Source organism: Marmota flaviventris, chromosome 2 (assembly GCF_047511675.1).
Source record: "Marmota flaviventris isolate mMarFla1 chromosome 2, mMarFla1.hap1, whole genome shotgun sequence".
In the NCBI taxonomy this organism is placed as follows: domain Eukaryota; kingdom Metazoa; phylum Chordata; class Mammalia; order Rodentia; family Sciuridae; genus Marmota; species Marmota flaviventris.
The window spans coordinates 71,315,158-71,330,449 of record NC_092499.1 but is presented as its reverse complement, the minus strand read 5'-3'; the positions used below and the strand labels follow the sequence as shown (position 1 = coordinate 71,330,449).

At 38.0% G+C, this 15,292-nt stretch overlaps 1 protein-coding gene and 1 long non-coding RNA gene across 2 annotated transcripts in view; one reads left to right on the top strand and one right to left on the bottom strand.

The window, feature by feature from the left end:
- Prkch (protein kinase C eta) overlaps positions 1-15,292 on the top strand; it is a 218,807-nt gene that overhangs the window by 154,115 nt on the left and 49,400 nt on the right. The gene's annotated exons all lie outside the window — the stretch shown is intronic.
- The window catches only part of LOC139704708 (uncharacterized), a 44,731-nt gene continuing 30,035 nt past the window's right edge, over positions 597-15,292 (bottom strand). Inside the window, exon 3 of the long non-coding RNA XR_011706640.1 lies at positions 597-1,995. This is a non-coding gene — a long non-coding RNA (uncharacterized lncRNA). The remainder of the gene's footprint in view (positions 1,996-15,292) is intronic.

The window sequence follows — 15,292 nt, the reverse complement described above, 5'->3', positions numbered from 1 at the left end:
ATTAACAGTATCCCTTGCAGATAAGTTTTGTTCAGCTAGACTCCAACATCGTGGTTGGATCTGTTTGCATATATACCAGAGTCTAATATTATCTATGTGAGTGGTACAAGGGGCCACAGGGCCATACAACTACCAGAGTAATCTGAATTTATCTGGGTGTATCTCTGCCTAGTGAACCCCTGGCAAGATTGCCTCTCTGAGCCTTGCTGCCTTGACTAAGAATTAATAAGTGTTATGTTTCCAAATCTATTTATATATTAGACTTTTTTTCAATGCCTGAATCATTGCTCTCTGCAGTTCCCCCTTTATGGAAGATTGGGGCAATATCCCTGTGATTCCCATCTTCTGGGGCTTCTGTTACTCCTTAGTATGTTTCATCAGCAGATTTTCAAACTCCCCAAACGTCTTTCATTTGAACCTGGAATTTGGGGATCTTACTGTTACTTCCCCTCTATTAAAATTTGATATCATCTTTATGTATTTTCTATTCATGCTAGTGAGAACAATATTTTTAAATAGAGATGATAGTCAAATTTAGTAGCTCTTGCCCAGTGCAGTGGTGCACACCTATAATCTCAGCTGTCTGGGAGGCTAAGACAGGAGGATTGCAAGTTCAAGGTAAGCCTTAGCAACTTAGTGAGACCCTTTCTTCAAAATAATAAAAAAGACTGGGATGTAGTTCTGTGGTAGAACACCCTTGGGTTCAATTCCCAGTGCTGCAGGGAAAAAAAATGGTATCTCTATTTTCATTGTCCTCTAATAACATCATTCTTTCTACTCTAAGAAGTAGGTCTATTCTCTCTTGATCTACTTAACTACAAAGATAGCTGTAAATGATCATTTGTTATTTTTATTGTCTTGTTTATTCAGGATGTGCCAGCAATGCGAATGCTCAGAACATGAGTAATTTTCACATCAGGTTTTGGCTGTGAGCTTTCCCAGGATGGATGCTGGAACTCTGCACTTCTTAGTCACATTCTTGTCTCCTTTCTTGTTAACTCCCCATGCTATGCTTTGCCAGTGATGGCCTCATTCAGTAACTACTCACCCACTGTCACCAGAAAGCTGTCACCATCCCTGGCTCATTTTTCAAAGATGTGATAGAGCTCAGAAGTTTCCAGCCTATTAGAATCATTTGACATTCCTCCCAAATGTAGTCTTCTCCTTTCCTGCAAGGAAACTCAGCCTTTTCTCTTCCTTTGCCCAGCCCTTGAGGACCATTTAATAAGGGTTCATTGACTGTCAACTCTCTGCCAAGGATATGGATATAGTGCTAAGCAAAACTAAAAATATTCCCTGGTGAAGAATGTGGTCTAGTGAGTCGGAAAGATATCAATCAAATGATCATACTATTAGAATGATACTCTAGAATAATTTCATATCACATTCTTTTTCATTGCACCTGTAGCCAGTCCAGTGAAGACGAGAAGGAGAACAGTGCAATGATTGAAACCCCCTCATGGGCTGATCCAATCTGGTTAGAGAAAAATGGGACATTTTCTTAAGGAACTGACTCTTAAGGTCACTAGTGAGGAGGGCAGAGAGAGCATTTGAAGAAAATTCAGATGCTCAGTAGTAGGGAAAAGTAGGGTATGTTTAAGGGCTTTTAAGGGAAGCCAGGGTGGCCAGAGTCTAGAGGCACCTCTTGCCACAGTTGGCATTTTATTATTCTAGAGGGTTCACAGTCACCTGACCTGAATATTTTATTAGACACTCCTTGTAAAGAATATATGCAAAAGTTAGGTAAGGATGGTCATGTTGCCGGTCTCTGAAGGAGACATCCACTCACAGCAGGTTTCTTGCATCCAGGTCTATGTGTTTATACTCAACAAGAGAATCATAAAGTATTATAGTCAGATGAGACCTCCAAGATTGCCTAGGGCCAAATTCTCTTTTGCAGATAAGGGAATTCAGTTCTGAAATGTCCAATCAGTAAATTGCTTCTCAGGGTAGATGTTCTCACAAGATAGTTCATCTGTAACTTGTTTTCCAACTCTAGAAAAATAAAAATACGATTAGAAAATTTTGTTCTAATCTTTAATTTACTGCCAACAGGAGGAATTAATGAGGCATTTTGAGGCATTCAACACTGTTCCCTCCATTTCACTGAGGAAAATCCAGTTGAAATTAGAACACATTGACTGAGCTGTGATTTGTACCCAGGCATTTTTTAAGGAGGTGTAAAGACAAAATGAGTAGATGGATATCTGCCCTTTTGGGGCTCTTTCTGTGGGATGTCCCATAAACTAGTAATGGCAGGTGGATTCCAAAATTGGAATAAGCCTATGGTTTGGGAGGAGCACAGATAGTGACTACTTGGCATAAGATACTCAGGCAAAAATACAAAATATCGATGAAACCAAGAGTTGCTTCTTGAAAAGATAAGCAAGATTGATAAACTGTTAACCAAACTTACCAAAAGAGAGAAGACCCAAATTAATAAAATTAAAAATGAAAAAGGAGACATCATGATAAATATCACAGAAATCCCAAGAATCATTAGAAACTATTTTGAAAACTTGTACTCCAATAATTTGGCAAATCTACAAGAAATGGATACATTTCTAGACACAAATGACATGTCAAAAATAAACCAAGAAGATGTAGAAAAGCAAAACAGACCAACAATAAAGCAGTGGGATTGAAGCAGTAATAAAAAACTTTCCAACAAAGACCTGGAACTGAATGGATTTTCAACTGAATTCTCCCACACCTACAAAGAAGAGCTAATATGAGTGGTTCTCAAATTATTCCAAAAAATAGAACAGGGTGCAATACATCCAAATTCATTCAATGAAGCCAGTATCACTCTTGATAACAAAATCAGATAAAAAGACATCAAGGGATGTAAACTACAGACCAATATTCCTGATGAACACAGATGCAAAAATTCTCAATAAAATATTAATAAATTGTATTCAACATTAAGATGATTGTACATAGTGACTAAGTTGATTTCATTCTGGGGATGCAAGAGTGCTTCCATATATGCAAATCAATAAATGTAATTCATCAATAGAATTCCTTAATTCTATTGATCATCACACAGTCATCTCAATAAATGCAATGAAAGCCTTTGACAAAATTCAACACCCATACATGATAAAAGAAAAAAGGAATGGAAGGAACTTACCTCATCATCTTAAAAGTTGCATATAACAAACCCCAAGCCATCATCTTAGTGAGTGAAGAAAAACTGAAAGCATTTTCTCTAAAATCAGAAACAAGACAAAGGTATCTACTCTCATCACTCCTATTCAATATAGTACTTGAAGTTTTAGCCAGAGCAGTTAGGCAAGAGAAGGAACTAAAAGGGATACAAATAGGAAAGGAAGAAGTCTTTCATTTTTGTGATAATATGATTCTTTACTTAGAAGTTCCAAAAAGACCTATCAGAAGACTTCAAGAGCTAATAAACAAGTTCAGAAAAGTAACAGAATACAAAATCAATATATCACAACCAATATACACCAATAATGAATTCACTGAAAAAAAAATCCAGGAAAACAATTCCACTCACAGTAGTCTAAAAAATAAAAACCTAGGAATAAATCTAACCAAGGAGGTGAAATACCTCCATAATAAAAAGTATAGAACACTGAAGAAAGAAGTTAAAGAAGACTCTAGAAGATGGAAAGATCTCTATATTCATTAATAGGCAGGATTAATATTGTTTAAATGGCCATATTGCCAAAAATGATACACAGATTCGATTCAGTTCTCATAAAAACATTAATGTTTTTACAGAACTAAAAAAAAAGTCCTAAAATTCATTTGGAAGAATTAAAGACCCAGAATAGCTAAAGCAATTTAAAGCCAAAAAAGAAATTCTAGAGGCATCACAATACACAACTTGAAATTATACTACAGAGCTAAAGTCACAAAAACTGCATGATACTGACATAAAAACAGATACATAGTACAATGGAACAGAATAGAATACACACAGACAAGTCCATACAAATATGGTCATTTGATCTTTTACAGAAATGCCAAAAACATACATTTAAAAAAAAAAAAAACAGCTTTTGTTGGTCCATATTTGTAGTCTCAGCAACTTGGAGAGGGCTAAAGTAGGGAGTTCACTTGCGTCCAAGAGCTCAAGAATAGTCTGGACAACATAGTGAGACCACATCTCTAAAATAAATAACAAAATAAACAGCCTTTTAAGTTGATTCCGTGAAAGAAGGAGTAATTTGATAGAAAATGGGGAGAATGGATTTAATGAAGATCTCATTTTGAGGGACTAGTAATTGCAGAGGTATGCCTAGTTCAATATTCCAATATTGTGAAAAAATAAAGGAGAATATAAGATCAAAAAAAAGAGCTTTTTTTTTTTTTTTTTTAACAAATGATGCTAGGAAAACTGGATATCCATATGTAGATTTCTATCACTCACCGTGCACAAAAGTTAACTCAAAATGGATCAAAGCCCTAGGAATTCAAACAGAAACTTCGTAACTGCTAGAAGGAAATGTAGGATCAACACTTGAACATACATTAACAGGCAACGACTTTCTCAACAGGACTCCTAAAACTCAGAAAATAATGCTGAGACTTAATAAATGGAATCACATCAGATTAAAATGCTTCTATACAACGAAGAAAACAAGAGCATGAAGAAAGAATATACAGAATGGGATAAAATCTTTGCTGGTCATTCATCTGACACAGGATTAATATCCAGAATGTATAAAGAATTCAAAAAACCTTACCACCAAAAATAAAAATCCTATTCATAAATGGGAAGGTAAACTAAAGAGACACTTTTCAAAACAAGAAATACAAATGGCCAACAAATGAATGAAAAAAAATGTTCAGCATTTTTAGAAGTTAAGGAAATGCAAATCAAAGCTACTCTGACATTTCATCTTCAGTTAGAATGGCAGACAAACACAAATAATGATAAAGTCTGGAGAGGATGTAGGGAAAAAGAACAATTGTATATTGTTGGTGGGTTTGCAAACTAGTACAACCACTGTGGAAATCAATGTGGAGTTTTCTCAAAAAGTCTAGGAATGGAGCCATCATATTATGCAGCTATATCACTCCTCCTTATAGCACAATTCACAATAGCAAAGTTATGGAACTAGCCTAGGAATCTGTCAACAGATGAATGAACGAAGGAAATGTGGTATAGATTTACACAGTGAAGTTTTATTCAGCCATATAAAAGAATAGAATTATGTCATTTGCAAAAAAAAAAAAAAAAAAAAAGGATGAAATTTAAGAGCATTATGTTAAGCAAAATAAGCCAAACTCAGAAAAATCAAGAGTTGTATGTTTTCTCTCATATATGGAATCTAGAGAAAAAAGAAAGTGGGAAAAATCTAATGAAAACAGAAGGGAGACCAGTAGAATAGAAGAAGGGGATTGGGGGAGAGGGGAATGGATGGAAAAAGGGAACAAATTGGGGAACAAAAATTGGCCAAATTATTTTGTTATATTTTGTGCGTGTATGAAATATGTAACAATGAATCTCACTATTATGTACAACTATAATGCACCAAGAAAAGTTTTTTCAAAAAGATGTTTAGGCAAACTTCCTGGAAGAGGTGATGTCTGAGCTGAAATTAGAAAATAAAAAGCTAGACAAAGAAGGATGTTTAAATGTCGGGTAGAGTGGGCAAGCTTGAACAAAGCAGAGAGTGTGGAAGTCCATGGTGCATAAGTGAGTGGAGTGGAAAACTACAAGAATTTGGGGAGCCTAAAACTTGAGATATGGTGCAAAATACAGCTAGAGAGGTAGCAGGAATGGGGCTATGAAGGGATTATCATTCTTGAAATGTTTGAATTCTGTAACACTTAGGATTTGCACCATTGCATAGCACAGGAAACATAAAAAAGATAGTAACTTGAACCAGATGGATGCATATTTCTGTCTCATATAAAAAGTCTAGAGATAGGCAGTCCATGGAGGCTCCTCGGAGGCATCTAGGACCCAGATTTCTGTGTTGTTTATCCTGTCACCTTCAAGGCCACTTCCTGGTCTAATTTGGTAGCTGAAGCTCCAGGAATCATCTCTGAATTCTAGTTCCAGGCAGTAAGAAGGGCCAAAGGGCTCTTCCCAATGGAGCCAACTTCCTTTAAGGAACTGAAATTCCGCATAATACTTACCATGGAATTCACCAGAACTGAGTCACATGGCCATATTTAGCTACAGTGAAGGCTAAAAAATATAGTATTACAAGTGACCATGTTTCAAGTAAAATCAGGATCCTGTTATTAAGAAGGGAGATGAATCTGTCATAGGAAACTCATGGTATCAGACACAAACTCCCTTCCATGGAGTATGGGCTTTATGTAGCAAATAAAGGAGAATCTTTGAACAATTTTTGGCATGAATGGATTTACATTTTACATGTATGGAGGGATGATGGCATATATGGCCACAGGGATGATGTGTGACAGAGAGGAAGAAGTTCAATTTTTAGGTAGTTGCCGGGTTCCAGGTAAGAAGATAGTGAGGACCTGAAATAAGTCATTGGGAAAGGGCTGAAAAGAAAGCATAAGTTCAAGAGATGTTTAGTGAGGAGGACATATAGGACTTAGTGCCTGGTGCATCCACGGGTGAAGGAAAAGCCAGGAGTCATTCCCAGGTATTGAGCTGGAAGGATGGATGGATGGTGGTACCATTCATTAGCTAGGAGCCCAGGAAAAGATCTAGGCTGAAGAGGAAGATGAGTTTTAGAAATGTTATATGTTGGACACATGAGATATATTTCAGTGGAGATGATAATATTGGGAGGTAGATATGGGCTTGAAAGCCAAGGAAGAGGATAGGCTGGAATTAAATATTCAGAAGTCATCAGGATGTAGCCATTAGTTCTGGTCACAAGCAGTGAGGTCACCCAATGCATGTCTTAAATGGAACAGTGAGCCAAGGTCAAAACCCTGGGGAACCATTAGAAGTCTGCTTAGATTCTGTTCAAGGGTTAAAAAAGCAACTGATACACTGTATCATTCAGAATGGATGTCCCCAAAGTGAAATTCTGTTAAAAACATACTGCCATCAAAGAGTAGAAAAAGATCACTTATTTTAAAGATGCCTATTTATTTAAAAGGCAACATGTATTATTTCTACTAAAAAAATGATGTGTATGATTTTCAGAAGACCTGGGTGCTAGACCCAGCCTGGGTTCTGGGGATCTGGGCAGGTTGCTGAATGCTCTGAGCCTATTAGCCCGTCTGTGCAGTGGGGGCACAATTGGCAAGACATTGCTGTAGGGTATTTGTAAAACTCAAATCAGATGAAAGTGAAAATATGCAAGTTCTTTGAAACATGCCAGATGAAGATAAGAGATTCTTCGAAATCATGATAATCAGCTGATTTGGGTTTTCTTTGTAACATGGGTTTGAGCTGAAATTATCCTTAAGACATTGCCTCTGGAATGAGAAATTCTTCAGATAAATCATAGTTTTAGCTTGTAAAATTCAACCCTTTGAAGACCATTCTCTCTCTCTCTCTTTCCAAATCAAATCATTTTCTTTATATTTCAGCAATATTTTGAAATTACATGTGGTTAATATACTTAACAATGCATTTATTATAAACCTTTGCATTAATTTTCTTAGAAAGCTCTGGAACACGTGGGACAGGTTGTATAACCTGGAGATTTTATTCTTAACATCTTGTCTAAATTTCAGCTATGTCTTAGTTTTGGAGGAGAGAGTTGACCTCATTTTGAATTTACCTCTTTAGTAATGAAACTAAATATTAGTAGTGAATTTGAGGGGAGATTCAAGAAGCTTTGCAACCATTGGTGGAAGGAATATCCTGAAGGCTTAATCCCAGTAATGCAGGGTCTCACAAGACCCAGCTTTATAAAGCAGGAGAAAACTTAAGCCTGGGAACACTTTATTTTGTACTTCATATCTGAAATCAAAATGCTGATCCTGGCAGGCCTCATCAGTGAGTGGACTTTCACATCTGTAAAGGCTGTGGTTATTTGGAACTAATTGATAAAATGCTAATGGCATTTCACTGGCTAGTGAAATCAGACCACCAGTTTTGTTCTGCACCCCACCAAACTGATCCAGCAACCTATTGCTTCATTATAACTACAGGCAATCTCAGATTCATTTGCTAAGCAATAAAAATACAGTTAATTGAATTTTAGGTATTAGACTAACACCACCATTTGTCAGAAGTGATTGAATTGAACAGTTTAGCAAATGTTGTAAAAGGCCTACACAACACTGTGCTTTATACCAGACTCCTGGGGAGTAAAAGGAGAATAAAGACAGACCCTTGCCCTCAAGCTTCAGGTATTTATTCATGCTTTTAACAAATGTTTGTTGAACACCTACTATGTACCAGGCACACAGGCTCTGGGATAATAAAACAGAAACCCCTACCCTCAAGGAGCTTAAATTCTAGCACAAGTAGTCAAACAAACAGAAATGGTAAATAAATCAAATGTTGGAGTGATAAGCTCTGTGAAGAAAAAGTTTGATAAGGGGGAAACAAAATTTGGGGAAAATCTTTTTTCTATTTTACATGGAGGATTAAAAAAAGCTCTGATAAGGGACATTGGAACAAATGAGGAAAGACCTAAGGATGGGAAGAGGCACCATAAGAATATCCGACGGAAGTGCATTCTAGGGGAAGCCGTGGGAGGGGAGTGAGCTCAGCATGGTCAAAAAGAAACAAAGGGTATATTTTTCCATCTTCTAAGATCTTCTTCTATTTCTCTCTTTAGGGTTCTGTAGTTTTCATTGTATAAGTCTTTCACCTCTTTTGTTAGGTTGATTCCCAAGTATTTTATTTTTTTTGAAGATATTGTGAATGGAGTGGTTGTCCTCATTTCCATTTCAGAGGATTTGTCGCTGATATACAGGAATGCCTTTGATTTATGCGTGTTGATTTTATATCCTGCCACTTTGCTGAATTCATTTATTAGCTCTAATAGTTTCTTTGTAGACCCTTTTGGGTCTGCTAGGTATAGAATCATGTCATCTGCAAATAGTGATAATTTAAGTTCTTCTTTTCCTATTTTGATGCCTTTAATTTCTTTCGTCTGTCTAATTGCTCTGGCCAGTGTTTCGAGAACTATGTTGAACAGAAGTGGTGAGAGAGGGCATCCCTGTCTTGTTCCAGATTTTAGAGGGAATGCCTTCAATTTTTCTCCATTCAGAATGATGCTAGCCTGAGGCTTAGCATAGATTGCTTTTACAATATTGAGGTATGTTCCTGTTATCCCTAGTTTTTCTAGAGTTTTGAACATAAAGGGATGCTGTACTTTGTCGAATGCTTTTTCCGCATCTATCGAGATGATCATATGGTTCTTATTTTTAAGTCTATTGATGTGGTGAATAACATTTATTGATTTCCTTATATTGAACCAGCCTTGCATCCCAGGGATGAATCCTACTTGATCATGGTGCACAATTTTTTTGATGTGCCTTTGTATCCGAGTGGCCAGAATTTTATTGAGGATTTTTGCATCCAAGTTCATTAGAGATATTGGTCTGTAGTTTTCTTTCTTTGAAGTGTCTTTGTCTGGTTTAGGTATCAGGGTGATGTTGGCCTCGTAGAATGAATTTGGAAGTTCTCCCTCTTTTTCTATTTCCCGAAGTAGCTTGTACCCTGTTCATGGATAGGCAGAACTAACATCATCAAAATGGCGATATTACCAAAAGTTCTCTATAGGTTTAATGCAATGCCAATCAAAATCCCAACGGCATTTCTTGTAGAAATAGAGAAAGCAATCATGAAATTCATATGGAAAAATAAAAGACCCAGAATAGCAAAAACAATGCTAAGCAGGAAGTGTGAATCAGGCGGTATAGCGATACCAGACTTCAAACTATATTACAGAGCAATAGTAACAAAAACAGCATGGTACTGGTACCAAAACAGGCGGGTGGACCAATGGTACAGAATAGAGGACACAGAAACCAATCCACAAAACTACAACTATCTTATATTTGATAAAGGGTCTAAAAGCATGCAATGGAGGAAGGATAGCATCTTCAACAAATGGTGCTGGGAAAACTGGAAATCCATATGCAACAAAATGAAACTGAATCCCTTTCTCTCGCCATGCACAAAAGTTAATTCAAAATGGATCAAGGAGCTTGATATCAAATCAGAGACGCGCCGTCTGATAGAAGAAAAAGTTGGCTACGATCTACAGTCGGTGGGGTCGGGCTCCAAATTCCTCAATAGGACACCCATAGCACAAAAGTTAATAACTAGAATCAACAAATGGGACTTACTCAAACTAAAAAGTTTTTTCTCAGCAAAAGATACAATAAGAGAGGTAAATAGAGAGCCTACATCCTGGGAACAAATCTTTACTCCTCACACCTCAGATAGAGCCCTAATATCCAGAGTATACAAAGAGCTCAAAAAATTAGACAATAAGAGAACAAACAACCCAATCAACAAATGGGCCAAGGACCTGAACAGACACTTCTCAGAGGAGGACATACAGTCAATCAACAAGTACATGAAAAAATGCTCACCATCTCTAGCAGTCAGAGAAATGCAAATCAAAACCACCCTAAGATACCATCTCACTCCAGTTAGATTGGCAGCCATTATGAAGTCAAACAACAACAAGTGCTGGCGAGGATGTGGGGAAAAGGGTACACTTGTACATTGCTGGTGGGACTGCAAATTGGTGCAGCCAATTTGGAAAGCAGTATGGAGATTTCTTGGAAAGCTGGGAATGGAGCCACCATTTGACCCAGCTATTCCCCTTCTCGGTCTATTCCCTAAAGACCTAAAAAGAGCATGCTACAGGGACACTGCTACATCGATGTTCATAGCAGCACAATTCACAATAGCTAGACTGTGGAACCAACCTAGATGCCCTTCAATGGATGAATGGATAAAAAAAATGTGGCATTTATACACAATGGAGTATTACTCTGCATTAAAAAATGACAAAATCATAGAATTTACAGGGAAATGGATGGCATTAGAGCAGATTATGCTAAGTGAAGCTAGCCAATCCCTAAAAAACAAATGTCAAATGTCTTCTTTGATATAAGGAGAGTAGCTAAGAACAGAGTAGGGTCGAAGAGCATGAGAAGAAGATTAACATTAAACAGGGATGAGAGGTGGGAGGGAAAGGGAGAGAGAAGGGAAAATGCATGGAAATGGAAGGAGACCCTCAGAGGTATACAAAAGTACATACAAGAGGAAGTGAGGGGAAGGGGAAAAATAATACAAGGGGGACAAATGAATGTCAGTAAAGGGGGCAGAGAGAGAAGAGGGGAGGGGAGGGGAGGGGAGGGGAGGGGGGATAGTAGAGGATAGGAAAGACAGCAGAATACAACAGACACTAGTATGGCAATATGTAAATCAATGGATGTGTAACTGATGTGATTCTGCAATCTGTATATGGGGTAAAAATGGGAGCTCATAACCCACTTGAATCAAATTGTGAAATATGATATATCAAGAACTATGTAATGTTTTGAACAGCCAACAATAAAAAATTAAAAAAAAATAAAATAAAATGAAAAAAAAAAAAAAAAAGAAACAAAGGGACAGTAGGCTGGAGCAGAGTGGACGGAAGCAGCATGGTAGGAGATGGCCCAAGCTCTCTTGCTTTGATTCTATAGTATTGAACCCCAGCTACATGTATTGAGCATTTATCTTGTTCAGATAAACTGCTCTATAAGGAGCTTTTACCTATTTGATGTAATTTCTTATGGCCATTGTACACGGTATGTGATGCTATTCTTATTTTATAGGTCATGACTCTTGAGGCTCTGGGAAGCCCCATCATTAACCTCACATGACTACACATTTTTAACCTGATTTTTTTTCCACTTAATATATCATGTCCATTTTGGCTTATCATAAAATTATTTCTATTTCCTTTTTTTACATTTGTCTTTAAAATCCAACATTGATACAGAGTGGTCTGTCATATGAACCTACACAAGCTATTGTGCATATAAGTTGATTTACGGTTGTTAGTAATGAAGCATTTATATACTTGTACATATCTATTTGGATCAGTCTTTGATTCTTTCCCAAGAACAGATCCGTGGAGATATTACGGCTGATCAAAGGCACACATGTTGATACAACTTCTAAGGCTGGCGTCTAGATAAGAGCTGGCTTCCAGTCTTATATCTACCGCTTCCCAATTGGGGTATCTTGAACAAGTTACTTAACCTCACTAAGCCTCTGTTTCTTCATTGGTAAAATAGAAGATCCTAGAAATGTATACCCAAGGGCATTTGCAGGGATGGAATGGGAGGTGCATGTAAATTCTTTAGCCCGGGGCTTGGTATGTTGTACAGACTCAGCAAGATTCACTTTTTGAGCAGTCTGTCTGCTATCACTATTGGAAAAAGCATCAAAGCACACATTCTAACCATGGATGTTGTTTTTATCTTTTCAGTGTGCCCCTCCCCCATAGGCCTTAAGAGCACAGTTTGATAAATTTTGACAACCATACTCTACTGTGTAATCAACCCTTTGTAATATAGACAACATTTCCAATATCCCAGAAAGTTTCCTGGAGTCCCATTAAACTAACTCCCTCCCATAAGCAACCAGTGATTCTGTGCTGATAGAATGTGAATGTCCACAGTGAAATTATGGAGGGTCCTGAATGTAAAGCCACTTCTCAGTGGCATCCTCATAAGTATAAATGGATGGGGTACTTTACAAAAGTAATGGTGCTCATGGTCAAAAGAAACCACCCAGAACAAGACCCCTCAGGCAGGTTTACAATCTGTAGGAGAATGAGTTCCAGGAGGATACACCAGCATGTCACCAGTGGGTGTCTGAGTGTGTCAGGCAATGTAGATGGTTTTTACTTTCCTTTTGATACTTTTCAAGCATTCTATATTGAACAAGTGTTATCTTTTTAATAATTAAAAGTGTTATTTTACTAAGGGATTCATAGTGATATTGTGTTTTTGATCATAATAATGTCAGAATAGGTTACCTGCTGACATACCAGTAAAGTTATGTCAAACCTGGACATCTGGGCTGGAACCACTCCTTGTCTGTGAATCCCAGTTCTATAGAGGTTACAAAGTCATTGTCTTCATTAGTTTAGGCTACCGTAACTAATAAGCTGGGTGCCCTACACGACAGAAAAAAAAATTTTTTTCCATTGTTCTGGAGGCTGGAAGTCCATGGATAAGGTGTTGGTCAATTTAGTTCCTGGTGAGGGTTCTCATCCTGGCTTACAGGTGGCTGCCTTTTCTCTGTGTCCTCACATGGTAAGAGGGGAGAGAAAGCACAAGTTCTCTGGTCCCTCCCATCACAGAGGAATCTCATCTAACCCTAATTATTCCCCGAAGTCACCTCCTCCAACTACCATCACATCAGAGGTAGGACTTCAACTTAGGAATTCTGCTGAGCCACAAGCCTTCAGTTCCTAACAGTCAGTCATTCTCACATATATTCAGTTATCTAATGTTTCAGTTACTCTGAACAAGGTGCTTTGCAGCTACTTGGTTTGATAGTGTAAAATCTATCTGGAAATTATTTCAGCCCTGTGAACAGCACATACTAGAGTTGAGCACACAGTGGATTGACATGAGAGAACAGCTGAGGATTAGACCTAGGCCTTGTCATTCTTTTGGATCGCTGAGCCACATATCTTAGTCTTGGAGCTGTGCTTTGAGGTATGTTGAGATCAAATCCATTTCTTGGATCCCAGTCCTTAGGTCTAGCTGGAGAAATAGCTGAGTAGATAGAACGCAGTAGTCTACTTGTTAGAGCTTATCATTTGGTAGCTTTCCCCCTCTGTCTGTCTGCAAATGTCAAATTTTACTTTTCAGTAAACTTCCTAAGCAGAAATATAGATTGGTACCAGTGCCCTATTACTATTTGGCAACAAATGTTCATATATGATGAATTTCAAGATCCAGTTGCAAAAAGAAGTTAGTGAAACCTGACAAGCAAACTGCCCCACTCCCTGGAGGACAGCATCCTGGGAGTCTGGTTCCAGAGGTGTGGGGCAGATGATGGGAAAGGGACAGTTTGACTGCCAGATCTTTCGTATCTCTATCCTGTCTTGGCACAGCTCCTCTGGCCTCCAGCGTGCCCGTGCAAACGTGCCCTTTCACTGCAGAGTCACTTTCTGTACCATTCTCAGCATCTGCAAGGGAGTTGGCTTTGTCCCAAGATCAAATTCTAGAACCTTGAGGTTGGAAGTTCAACGTTATATACCTCTCCTCTTTCAAAGATTATCTAACATTCTGCTGAGTGGTCATTTTCCCTATACTTAAATACCTCCAAGCAAGACAGAACTTATTTCCATCGATTTTAGGCACCTGTGACTATCGGGAATTTCTCATTTGTGCTGACTCAAGCAGAGTGTCCCAGTGGCTTCCATTCACTGACTGTGGGCTGTCTCTAAAGGTGATTTGAAAAAGAATCAGATTTCTTCTTCAAGAAAGCCTTTGAAGGTAATCTGAGTCTCTCAGTGTGTTTTACCTGTCAAAGAAGGAAGAGCCCTCAGCCCGGTATTGCTCAATCTGGCTGTCTTTTCACAATCACGGATTCCTGAGCAATCATAAACCACCCATGTCATTAGGCATTCTAGATCCTGGCATTGATACCGGTTCACTTGTTACATTCTTCCTTTCTTATGAAGCCAGGCCTGTTTTTTTTTTTTTTTAGTGGTTTGTTTATTTTTGATTGGTTCTTTTTAGTTATATATGGGCTATCTTAACTAGCAGTTGGTTAACTAAACTAGTGTGAGTTGTGGTGTTAGTAGCTCACATACATCTCCCAAGTAACATTGATACCGAATCGAGGGTAGCAAGCATGGTGGGAGGTTAATTGTTGGTGTGATTATCTCAGGACAGGTGTTTGAAATTTCCTTTTGTGTGACTCTCAGGGGAATGTAATTTCTGCCAGCAACCATTAAAAGAATGATCCACATTTTACATCAAAAGAAAGAATAAATCCAAATGTATTGATTTGAGTGGTTTATTCCTAGTTGATAATTGAGAGGGGAAAATATGTGTTAAAGAGTAGTGTGTGGGCTCATTTTAATCCTTTAAAAAATAGTAGCCTGGCACAGTACAGCACACCTGTAATCGCAGTGACTCAGGAGGCTGAGGCAGGAGGATTACAAGTTCAAGACCAGCCTCAGCAATTTAGCGAGGCCCTAGGCAACTTAGTGAGACCTGTCTCAAAATACAAAATAAAATGGAATGAAAGTGGCTCAGTGGTGAAGCGCCTCTGGATTCAATCCACAGTACCAAGAATAAATAAACAAAAGTGGGAGAAGAAAAAGATAAAAAAAATATATAGTTGTAGAAGCCTGTTCATAGACAAGTGTATGGAGAAAGTTGTGGA